We start from the raw sequence: 10,997 nt of genomic DNA, 5'->3' as shown, positions 1-10,997 counted from the left end.
TTTTGATCCCCATGTATTCCAGCCTCGAGGCCAACACACGTCACCGCGTCTGCCTGGGGCAGGTCAGGGAAGGGACGCGAGGCGGAGCTGTCACTGGATTCTGTGAGCGGCAGCGCCCTGTGCCCCGCTGGTCTTGTATCATTTCAGGAACCTTAGCTCCAGTCTTTGACGGGGCCACATCGGGGTGTAAATTAGGATCCTCACTGAAGGGGCGGGACCCTGAGAGGCTTTTTCCTGGCCCCTTAGTTGTGGGTTTTCCTTCGGGCGGCGGAGCCCGTTTCCATCAGAACCGCCCAGAGGCGGGCGCTGCCGTCCTGGGGTGACGCAGCATCTGGAAGCGTTTTCGGATCCTGGAATCCGTGGGCGGCCCGTGGGAGAGGCTGAGGCGCATTTCCCTACTCACCTGGCTCCGAATCCACCGCGGTGCTGTTTCAAGCGAGACAGATTCCAGATCCAGCTCCAGCCTGGACTCGGAATTCCTGCCCCGCGGGTCTGCATTTTCACAGCGGCAGGTGTGAGTGCCCCGCGCTGGAGACCAGAAGCCTGAAGGCAGCTCCGCCATCCACAGCCCACAGCGCCGTTATTCCGTTTCTATATCAGTAAACACTTGTCATTTTCCGTAGACCAGGGCGGGGTGATGGGTGATCCCAGTCCTCGCAGTGAACTCCGGGCCGCAGACTTGAAAACGCACGCGGGCGCCCAGCGCAGCCGCGTCCTGAGTTACACAGGCGACCGCGCCGGGCCGTTTCTCTTTCTTTTCCGGACCCGGAAGTGGCGCCTAAAGTCTGCGAGGAGAAAATCTCCTGTGTGCTGATAAGTCCAGGAATCTAAGGCGAGTGCTGAGGGAGAAAACGTAGTTGATGGGTCAGAGCAGAAGGGGCTGGAGGTGGGGTAGAGGGGGAGGGCTTTGGACAGAAAAGACCTGGGAGGTTTGGTTGGGGAGGAGCAGCCAGGCCTAGACCCTGGGGAGAGACTCACCCAAAGTCCAAGATCATCACAGCCTCCCCTATCCCAGAAAGGGAGGGATTGGCTTCATGTCTTGTCGCGATCACCTCTAAATGCGTTGGAACAAACTTTGCATATTATTATTATTATTATTATTGTCGTCATTGAAGTATTAAAAGTCTTCTTGGGGGTGAGCTGAATGAGACCCTTTGCTGGAACTGGCACAGGGAGAAAAGGTCCTCGAGAGAGGGTAGACACTGTGGAAGGAAGGGCTTGGGACCAGTGTCAGAAGAGCTGGGTCCATCTCCCTCTCTGCCCCTCACTGCTCTTGTGACCTTTCGCAGTGTAAATAATCTCTCTAAGGTGGGGACAAGACCCCAGTCCCGGTTGTGCTCAATAAATTATGATGCTCGAAATAAATAATCAGTGAATGTGGATGGAAAAACTAAGTAATTGTTAAAACTCTGTGATGTATGACATTTTCAGCTACAGAAAAGTGTAGGCTAGGGGTCTTGGGGAATGGTTAGTAATCATAGTTAGGATTCCCTTAAAAAAAATGTTCGTAAAGCTAACGAAGATGGAATGGACACAGTTCCTGATCACGGATGTTTCATTGTCTAATGGGGGTTGGTACCAGACGGTAAACGACAGCTGGGCGTGGTGGCACTCACGTGTAGTCCCAACTACTCAGGAGGCTGAGGTGGCAGGATTGCTCTAGTCCTCGGCGGAGCGGGAGCGGCTCGGCATTTCTGGGGGGTCCGAATGGGTCGCAGCGAGCGCGGTGCGGTCGCGGCGGGGCTCAGGTGCGATGTGGGGGGTGCGGGAGCTGGACGCGGCCGGTTGCCGCCACTCCTCAGCCCTGCTTTTCAGTTTCTTTTCAGTGCTCCTCGGTACGCGCATCACCCGCCCCCTGCACTTTCTGGTCTCTTCTTGCACTTGCTCTCCTGGCCTCTCCTCCGCCTCCTCTCACTTTTCGGACAAATCAGCCCTTCTGAAGTCCCCGGGTTCCCGGGCTGTTCCTGTGAATGGCAATCGAGGGCCCTTCCAGCTCTGCCGCTGAGGCAGCTACATCCCCCGGTGCTCGGGTCCCTGAAGCCCTGTCCTCTCCCTGGAGTCCGCGTGTTCTCAGCTCCCAGGCCGCAGTCCCTGGAGTTGGGGCCCTCCTTTTCTCGGGACCAGGAGCTAGTGCTTCCTATTGCTGTGGGGACTATGGGGCTCCTGACTCTCAAGCTGAGGGGTTGGATCTGCAGGCTCCAGGCAGAGGATTCTTCCTGCGACTTCTCCCATCCCCAGCTCATTCTCCCCTCGCCTCCTGTTCCCAGGGTTCTTTCCTCTCTGGCAACCCTCCCAGCTACTGTTGACTCCAATGATCTAAGGACACCAGGTTCCCTCTCACCTCCTCCCTGCCCATCTCAGGGGCCCCTGGGTCCTGTTGCCCTCCCTTCTCCCTGCTACCCCTTTTTGTCTGCAGTTCTCTGATCCATTTGTAGGGTGTCCTCTGCCCTCATCCCCTGCTCCCACCACCGCAGGTCCCTCCTGCCTCCCTTATGGGCCTTTCCTACAAGCAGCCTTCACCCAGTGCTGCCCCTATGCCTCCCCATTCCCAACTGTCCCTGACCCTAACTCTCTGGTGCTGCCTTTTGTCCGGGGAGTCTTCCCTCCATCCCACTCCCCTCCAGGCCACTTAAGGGGCGCCCTGGTGCTAATGAAAGTTGGGCCTTAGGCAGGGCGCAGAGCAGCACAGATGCACCCTCCCCTCCAGTGCAAGTGCCTGCTCTGGGCCCTGCCTCATGGCAGCCCCTTCCCCACTCCTTTATCCTCAGCCTCACCCTCTTGAGGACCCCACCCTGGTATGGGGTATAGGGAGGAGGCCAAGGAGAGCCCTCAGGTGCTGGACCATCCCTCCCTTGTCCCTCTGCCCCTCTCCGCCTTGGGACCTTGTGCTGTTTCCACCTCTTGCCCAGCTACCTGGGGCCCTCAGCAAATTCTCACCCTCCCCCAGCCCCAGCCTCCCCCAAAGAACCCCTCCCTTCCTGTTCTCCCAGGGTCACCCCCACTCCATGCTCATGGCACCCTTTAGTCCTTGCCCTGCCCATCTCCTCACCCCCACCCAGACCCAACACAGGCTGTAGTCCACCGGCTCCTTGACCCTCATCCTCTTTTGGTTCCTTGACCCCAGTGGGCTGTCAGTTCCTAGACTTCATATCCAAAATCTTCACTTACCACATAGTGGGCTGTGGTCGTCCCCTCCGCTAGGACTTCTCCCAGCACTACCTTCCTCCTGTGAGGGTTTTCTAACCTGAACCCTCTTTTGGAGTGTGACTGCTCCCCCTCCAGCACCACTCCTCTCTGAAGGCCCTTCCTCAGGCGTGAATCTCGCCTCTGCTTTGGTTTTTTTTTCTCTGACCAGGACCCCAGCCTCTTTCTAATTCTATCTTATTGTTTGGTACACTGTGACAATTTCTTTTTTGTTGTTTAATTGTGGTAAAATGTACATATAAAGTTCACTATTTTCACCATTTAAAAGTGTACAGTTCAGTGGCATTAAGTACCTTCTCATATTTTTGTGTCCTGAAACTCTGTGCCCATTAAACAGTAGCTCCCCATTCCTCCTTCCCCCAACCCCTGGAACCACTGTTCTACTTTCTGTCTCTATGAATTTGGTGATTGGGAATTATGCTGCTATGAACATGAGTTTTCAAATATCTTCTTAATGTTCCTGCTTTCATTTCTTTTGGGTAAATACCCAGATGTAGAATTTCTGGATCACATAGTAATTAATTTTTTAGTTTTTGGAGGAAACAACCTACTGATTTCCATAGCAGGTGCCCCACTTTCCCAATGTACTACATATTTCCCAATGTACTACACCTGTTTGCCAAACTTTCTCTCTCTCTCTGTGTGTGTGTGTGGGGAGGGGTGTGTGTGTGTGTGTGTGTCTGTGTGTTTGTTTATAGCCATCCTAATTGGTGTGAAGTAGTAGCCCATTGTGGTTTTGATTTGCATTTCCCTAATAACTACTGATGTTGAGCATCTTTTCATGTGTCTATTGGCCATTTGTATATCTTCTTTGGAGAATTGGCTATTCAAATTCTTTGCCTACATAGTTTTTTTTTTTAGTCTTATGTTTGTGTTACAGGAGTTCTTTATGTATTCTGGATATTAATCTTTTATTAGATATATGATTTGTAAATATTTTCTTCCATTCTGATGGTTGCCTTTTTACTCTGCAGATTGTGTTTTTTAATGCTCAGTTTTTTTTATTTTGATGAGTCCAACTTATCAATTTTTTCTTTGTTGTCTGTGCTTTGGTGTTATATCCATAAAAGTATTGTCAAAACCTATGTCATGAAGATTATTCCCAATGTTTCATTCTAAGAATTTTTCAGTTTTAGTTCCTGAGTGTAGGTCTTTGATTTATTTAGAGTTAACTTGTATATGTGGTGTAAGACAGGAGCCCAACTTCATTTCTTTTTGCATGTGAATGTCTGGTTTTCCTGGCACTGTTTCTTGAAAAGATGCACTGACGCTCCCTTACTCCCATCTTGTCCACGATGAGCCTTCCTCAAAGGCAGCGGCCCTCAATTCCATCTCACCCTCACCTGTGCAGCATAGCCATGCTGGTCATGGGTCACCCTGAGCCTGGGTCCCTTCCCATTTCCACCCTCCCCTCAGGCAAGACCTTCCTTCCACCACTGCCTTCGTGCTCCTCCCTCACCACTGCAGGGCAGCCTCTCTCCTTGGCCTCCTCCCTATACCCTTAGGTGGCCTGTGGCCACCCTGCCTTGGCACCTGGCCTGCATGTTTGCCATCTCAATTGCCCCTTCTTCCGTTCCTCAGTCCACTCCTCCATCCTCCTGCCCTCCCAGTTTTCCTTGTATCTGAAATCCACATTCTTGTCCCTTTACCTCTGTGCATTTCCTATCTCCTCAGGAAGGTTGGGACAGCAGACCTGTGTGTTAAAGATCAATGTGAAGTTACTTCCAGGAAGAAGCTTCATCTGTGGTTTCCTCTTCCCCAGGGCCCCACAGTCTTCGTTACAACCTCACGTTGCTGTCCTGGGATGGATCTGTGCAGTCAGGGTTTCTCACTGAGGGACATCATGATGGTCAGCGCTTCCTGCTCTTCAACAGGCAGAAAGGCAGGGCTGGGTCCTGGGGACAGTGGGCAGAAGAAGTTCTGGGAGCTGAGACCTGGGACACAGACTGAGGACTTGACAGAGAACGGGCAGGACCTCGAAGGGCCCTGGCATGTATCAAAGGCCAGAATGGAGGTGAGAGTTGGCAGTGGGCAAGAGTGATGGGAAGCCTTTTCCAGGAGAGCTGAGGGCAGAGAGCAGGGACCTGTCTGTTCCCACTGGATCTGGCTGGGGGTAGGGGTGAGGAATGGGGGTCAGCAGAGCTCAGCAGGGAGGTAAGCTGGCACTCAGCCCACACAGAAAGGCATGGAGGAGGGTCAGGGAGGGTTCCCCTCTGGTCTGAGTTCTTCACTTGGACTGGAATGGAGAAATCACTGCTGGGTGGGAGTAACCTTGCATTCCCTCCAGGAGATTAGGGTTTGTGAGATCAGGAAGCCAGCAGCACCAGGGGCTTTAGGCATTCCTACTCCTAGGGGTAGCTCTTCCTCTCTTTCAACCTGGAGACTCAGGAATGGACAGTATCCCAGTCCTCCAGAGCTCAGACCTTTGCTATGAACATCAAAAATTTCTAGAAGGAAGATGCTATGCAGGCCAAGACACACTCTTGCCCTATATGGGTAGACTGCGTGCAGAAACTACAGCAGTATCTGGAATCCTTTGTGGGTGTCAGGAGAACAGGTACTGGGCCTGGGTAGGGGCTTTCCTCTCCCCTATTCCACTAGAGTCACCCCGACCCCCAGCTCTGTCCAGGGAAACCCTCCTTGTGCTATGGATGCATGTGTTTTCTGTTGGTGTGTTATATCCTGATTTTTCTCTCCTGTTAGAGTCACTGGAAAAAGACAGTGGGTCAGGGATTGAAGAGTCCAGTGTCATAATCTGGGGAAGCAGTGGGCCTTCTGACAGAAGCCTGAACCTGGGTGGGTGTCAGGCAGGAGAGGAAGCCCCCAGGGCCAAGGCTGCCCCATCTGCCTCCCAGCCTGCCCATCCCAAAGAGTTCCCTCTGGCCCCACGTACCAGGAGCCCACCCCTGACATTCCCCTCCACAGCATCAATGCAGGGATCTCAGAGCATAAAGACACAGTCTCGAGGCCCATTCTTCTGCCAGCCTAGAGGAATTGGTTCCCAGGGTGAGGACAGACTTGCAGAAGGTCTGGGGTCCGTGAGGACTTCTGCCGGAGTCAGAGCAGTGGAGTGGACCAGCCCTGTTCCCTGTATCTCCATTAGAGGGGAGCAGGGTTTGGCTTCATTGTCTCTGCCCTTTCTTCTCCAGTCCCCCCCTCCTCCACCATGAATGTGACCCGCGGTGAGGCCCTGGAGGGCAATATCACCCTGATATGCTGGGCTCTGGCTTCTATCTCCAGAATATCTCTCTGACCTGGTGTCAGGATGGGACATCTTTGAGCCAGGATGCCCAGCAGTCTGGGGGTGTTCTGTCCAATGGGATGGGACCTACCAGACAGGGGTGGCCTGCAGGATTCCCCAAGGAGAGGAGCAGAGGGTCATCTGCTCCATGGGATACAGCAGGAATCACAGCACTCACCCCATGTCCTCTAGTGAACCTGGGACCACCCTTGAGGGTTCCAACATAAGGAGGATCAGGCCAAGGTGGGGGCAGCAGGAACAGCTGTGGCTATGGGTGCCCAGTGTGTAACAGGCCCTTTTTTTCAGGAATGGCCCTGGTGCTTCTGAGTTGATGACCAGCCATTCCATATGTTGCTGCTGTTGCTGCTTTCATCATCATTAGTATTATTATTCTCTGTGTCCTTTGATGCAAGAAGAAGACAACATCAGGTGCAGAGGGTGCAGGTGAGAAAAGGGGACAGTTGCTAGAGATGGGAGGGTCCCTGTCTAGGCAGTAGGGTCCCCTCATACCTTTTGTACAGATAGGCTTGCAGGTGACAAGGCTTCTAGAACAGGCGATGAAAGTTGGGGTATTTGGGAGAGGAACGAGAGCCCCGTTGCTATCTACACTCCTGTGAGAAAGAAACTCACCCATTCAAACCCAAAGAATAGACTTAGAGACCCAGAGAACAGCAAAAGACAGACTTTTAATGACAGTCTTGCAAAATCAGGTGTCTGGAGCACAGGCACACCTGGGACAGTCTCAACAAACAATTTCTTCCCTAGTGTGCAAGTCCCTCCCCAAATTCCTCATTAGCTGAGGACTACAGGGTTATAGTCTTCCTGGGCATCGCCTATTGGTAGTTGGACTAAGATTTCAAGTGTGTTCTTTAGGGTCTTTTTGCTGCATTTTTTGCTGCATTTTGTTGCAGCCCATAATGCATGGCGACTGTCTCAGGACTTTTTAAACATTTGACTTATGGCCCTATTGGCTGCACTTAGGTGATGGCAAGCTAGCCCAAACTAAATTCTTTGGTGAGGTGGGGAGGGGGATCACTGAGGGGCCCCCGACCAATAGGCTCCTGGACACTGGGTCAAAGGGAAAGCAGGAAGTAGGGGATTGTGTCTTAGTATATTTTGCTTCTTTATCTCTTTGTTTCCATGTGGCCTGCTTAAACATATTCTAAGGCACTTATGAAAATGAACTATCACATGTAGGTTATTTTTTACGCTTACCTCCTCTTTTTCTTTTTGCCCTTTTTGGTCTTATTTTCACTTAGATATCTTTGTTTATTAACTGTTCTCGAAGTTTTTTACTTTCTTCATTATAGGAGGAGAAGTTTAGTTTGGCTTTTAATAATAGTAAATCATTCTGTTGGGACATTAGGGGCATTTGTTTACTAATAGCTGCTTTAATTATCCTTTGTGTTAAACCCTTCACACAAGGGATGATACAACATCCTATGGCTGTTAAGACCCCAGCCATAATTACGGGAGATGTAAGAATTGAAGCTACCATTCCTTTCCATTTTTCAATGGAAACCTTCTAACCAGTTAGTAAAAGAGTCATTTACTCCTGTGTTTTCTGTCAGCTCATTGACTAGAGTTGTTAGTCCCTGCAGTCCCTTTATGATGGTTCCATTTGGGGCAGCATTGTTGTGAATGAAAGTGTCACATTTTCCACCAAGCATATCACATGTACCACCTTTCTCTGCTAATATTATGTCCAGTGCAATTCTGTTTTCCCAAGCCATTTAGCTAGTGGCATTTAGTTGTCTGGCTACTCCCTTAAGGGCATTTTGAGTGTAATTGATGAATCTTTGCTGACTGTAAGACATGTAATTAATCCAATTTACATTCTCGTTAATAGCTGACCACCAGAAAAGTGCTGACTCAAATCTAGCAGGTATTTGGTTTCATGCTTTAAATTTATTAAGCACTCCTCTAGGTACTCTTATGGAGTTTAGATAGATAGATAGATAGATAGATAGATAGAGAGATAGATAGATAGATAGATATGCAAAGCTTTCATCCACTGTTCCAGAAGCCTTGTGTGTATGTGTGTGTATATATATATGTATATGTATATGTTTGTGTGTATATATATATATATATATATGGGTTAAAATAAATTGCTAAATTACTCTGATCTCAATGAGCATGTGTATTTTTAGCTATTTCATGGAATGCCAGGGTGAACGGGATGGCCAATTGTACTAAAGCACAAGTCCCGGTCCAATTGAATGGTAAAAAGTTACGGAGGTTCCTTTTCTCGAAATACCACCAGATATTTGCTGGGGTATACGGAGAACTGAGTGGTTGCCACAGTCTAGGTTACCAGTGACATTTAGGATGTGGGTGCAGGTTGAGAGTTTTCCCACGGATTTATCGAACCTCACCTTCTGTCTAGAGAGACAACAGGAGTGATTTATATTCCCTATAGAGAACGAGGGGATTGCTTTAGGATCTGATCTCTGCAAAGTGGGAAAGAGCAATGACAAATATTTACAAGCCTTATTTCCCCATGCATCCTTGTCTTGGTATAGAGCCAACATGCAACGCATTCCTTTGGGATTAGTATTCCATTCAAGGGGAAATGGAACCACCTGTGCCTGAGGTTGACCAGCAGCACATACATAATAGTTACTTTTATCAAGGGCTTGTGCTGAAAATTTCACCCATTTAACCCAGGCATTTATGTCTCTATATCCTGTTTTAATTTTTAAAGTCTGCCTTAAGTCAGTTACTTTAATTATTTTTACTCTCTTAGGGTTATTATTTGGTGGGTTAAAGGAAGTTAATTGGACCAGGAGTTATAGTAATTCTGAGTGGGCATGGGGTAGAATTGGTGACTAACCTAAAAGCTAACCGTTCTGCGAGATTCCTTTTTGAGATATTTATTTTTAATTTATACCTTCAAGGTTCCTAGTTTAGTGTAGCTGGGTTGTTTATAGTAATTAATATAGGATTGCACTTTAAATTTTTACAGTTAGGTGGCGTGTGGTTCTTATACAATACTTAGGTTTCCTTTCACCCCTTGTGTTAGGATTAATTCTAACCATATCAGCCCCCAGTGATGGAGCCTGCATATAGCTTCCTTTTAGGTTTTCCTTAGAATTAGCTTTAAGGGTTTCTTAGGTGATCTATACACTTCCAATTTACCTTCCTTCTGTTTTGTTTTTTTTTAACCAGTTTCTTGACCCGAGTGTAATGTGTCCACCCCTGATCAGCTGTTTGTACAGCTGCCTCACTTGATAGGGACCTTCCCAGCTTAGGTGGAGCTTGTCTTCTTTCCAAGTCTTAATTAGCACTGAGTTGCCAGGCTGGAAGTGGTGAACTGTGAACTCAAGAGGTGGGGTTTGTGTTACAAGTTCTTTTAACGTAAGTTGTTTCCTGGGAGTTCACACAATTCCCACACACTTGTTTAGCCAGGGTATACATTTCTATACACCCATAATTCTTTAGTATTTCATCACACATGGCCTGGGGACCCCAATGACTTCCCTTATGCAATATAGATATTAGATTTTTTATTATGGGTTTATTATTTCTCTTCCATCAGGGAGCACTCACTTTCCATTCTTAGTTTGAGTGGCTCCTATCTTGCCTAGCTTTTCCTCCTCTTTTGAAAATTGGGGTTTTAATATTACCTTAGGGATATCTTGGCTGAACAGTTTAGACTTTTCCTCCAGGGAGATTTGCTTAGCAGCCTTATCTGCAAGCCTGTTCCCTACAGCTTCTATAGCGTTTCCTTTCGGATGGCCATTTACATGAACTATGGCTATCTCTGCTGGAAGCAGGAGGCTTTCTAAAACTTGTTCCCCATGTACCAATTCTTCTGCCCTGCTGTTTTCTAGGCCCTGCTCTGTCCAGATTTTTTCAAAGGTGTGTACTACTTTATAGGCATATTTGGAATTACTATATATAGTGTCTTCTTGGTCTTCTAGGAGCTTTAGGGTCTGGTTGAGAGCATATAATTTACAGGATTGGGCTGACCAGTTATTGAATAATTTAACTTTTTCACATAAGGATTGTTTCTTCTTATTAATGACAGCACAGCCATTGTGTCTTTTACCATTTATTACTCGGGATGACCCATTCACAGACAACCTCATCCCATTATGTAGTAGAGTTTCTTTAAGGTTTGGTACTAACTTTAGTTTGATACTCTATGATATCTAAACAGGTATGGTCTGAGGCCTTCTTATTCTCCTCTCCTTTTCATAAGAAACTGGCTGGCGTTAGTTTAGGCACCTCCCCAGGGTCCATTGACCCCAAGAGGAACTTGGGGAGGCAAGGGACTGACCAGCTGGCATCCCAGAGTGCCGTTGGCGGGGCCCTGCTGGGTTTGGCTTTGGGCCAAGAGCTGCTGGTTTGAAGAGCTGCCAGCCTGTGGAGCCTTCCCTGATGGGCACTCTCATTAGCAAAGGCATTTCTGGCTCCGCCCTCCCTTCGTTTTTTTTTGTTTTGTTTTTTTGTTTTTTGGTTATTTTGCTTCAAAGGTACCATTCCTCCCCCTGGCAGGCCTAGAGCTGCACTGTTTGTGTTTCATGCAACCTCCACTGGTGACCCA

The 10,997-nt window shown here is 48.6% G+C and overlaps 1 pseudogene; it reads left to right on the top strand.

Annotated features, from left to right (window-relative positions):
* The first annotated feature begins 637 nt into the window (after nt 1–637).
* Nucleotides 638–6,734, top strand: LOC100595427 (annotated as a pseudogene).
* Nucleotides 6,735–10,997: the final 4,263 nt, after the last annotated feature.

This window comes from Nomascus leucogenys, chromosome 22a (assembly GCF_006542625.1).
Source record: "Nomascus leucogenys isolate Asia chromosome 22a, Asia_NLE_v1, whole genome shotgun sequence".
In the NCBI taxonomy this organism is placed as follows: Eukaryota; Metazoa; Chordata; class Mammalia; order Primates; family Hylobatidae; genus Nomascus; species Nomascus leucogenys.
Note: the sequence above shows the minus strand (reverse complement) of the source record. Positions and strands in the feature narration are given on the sequence as shown.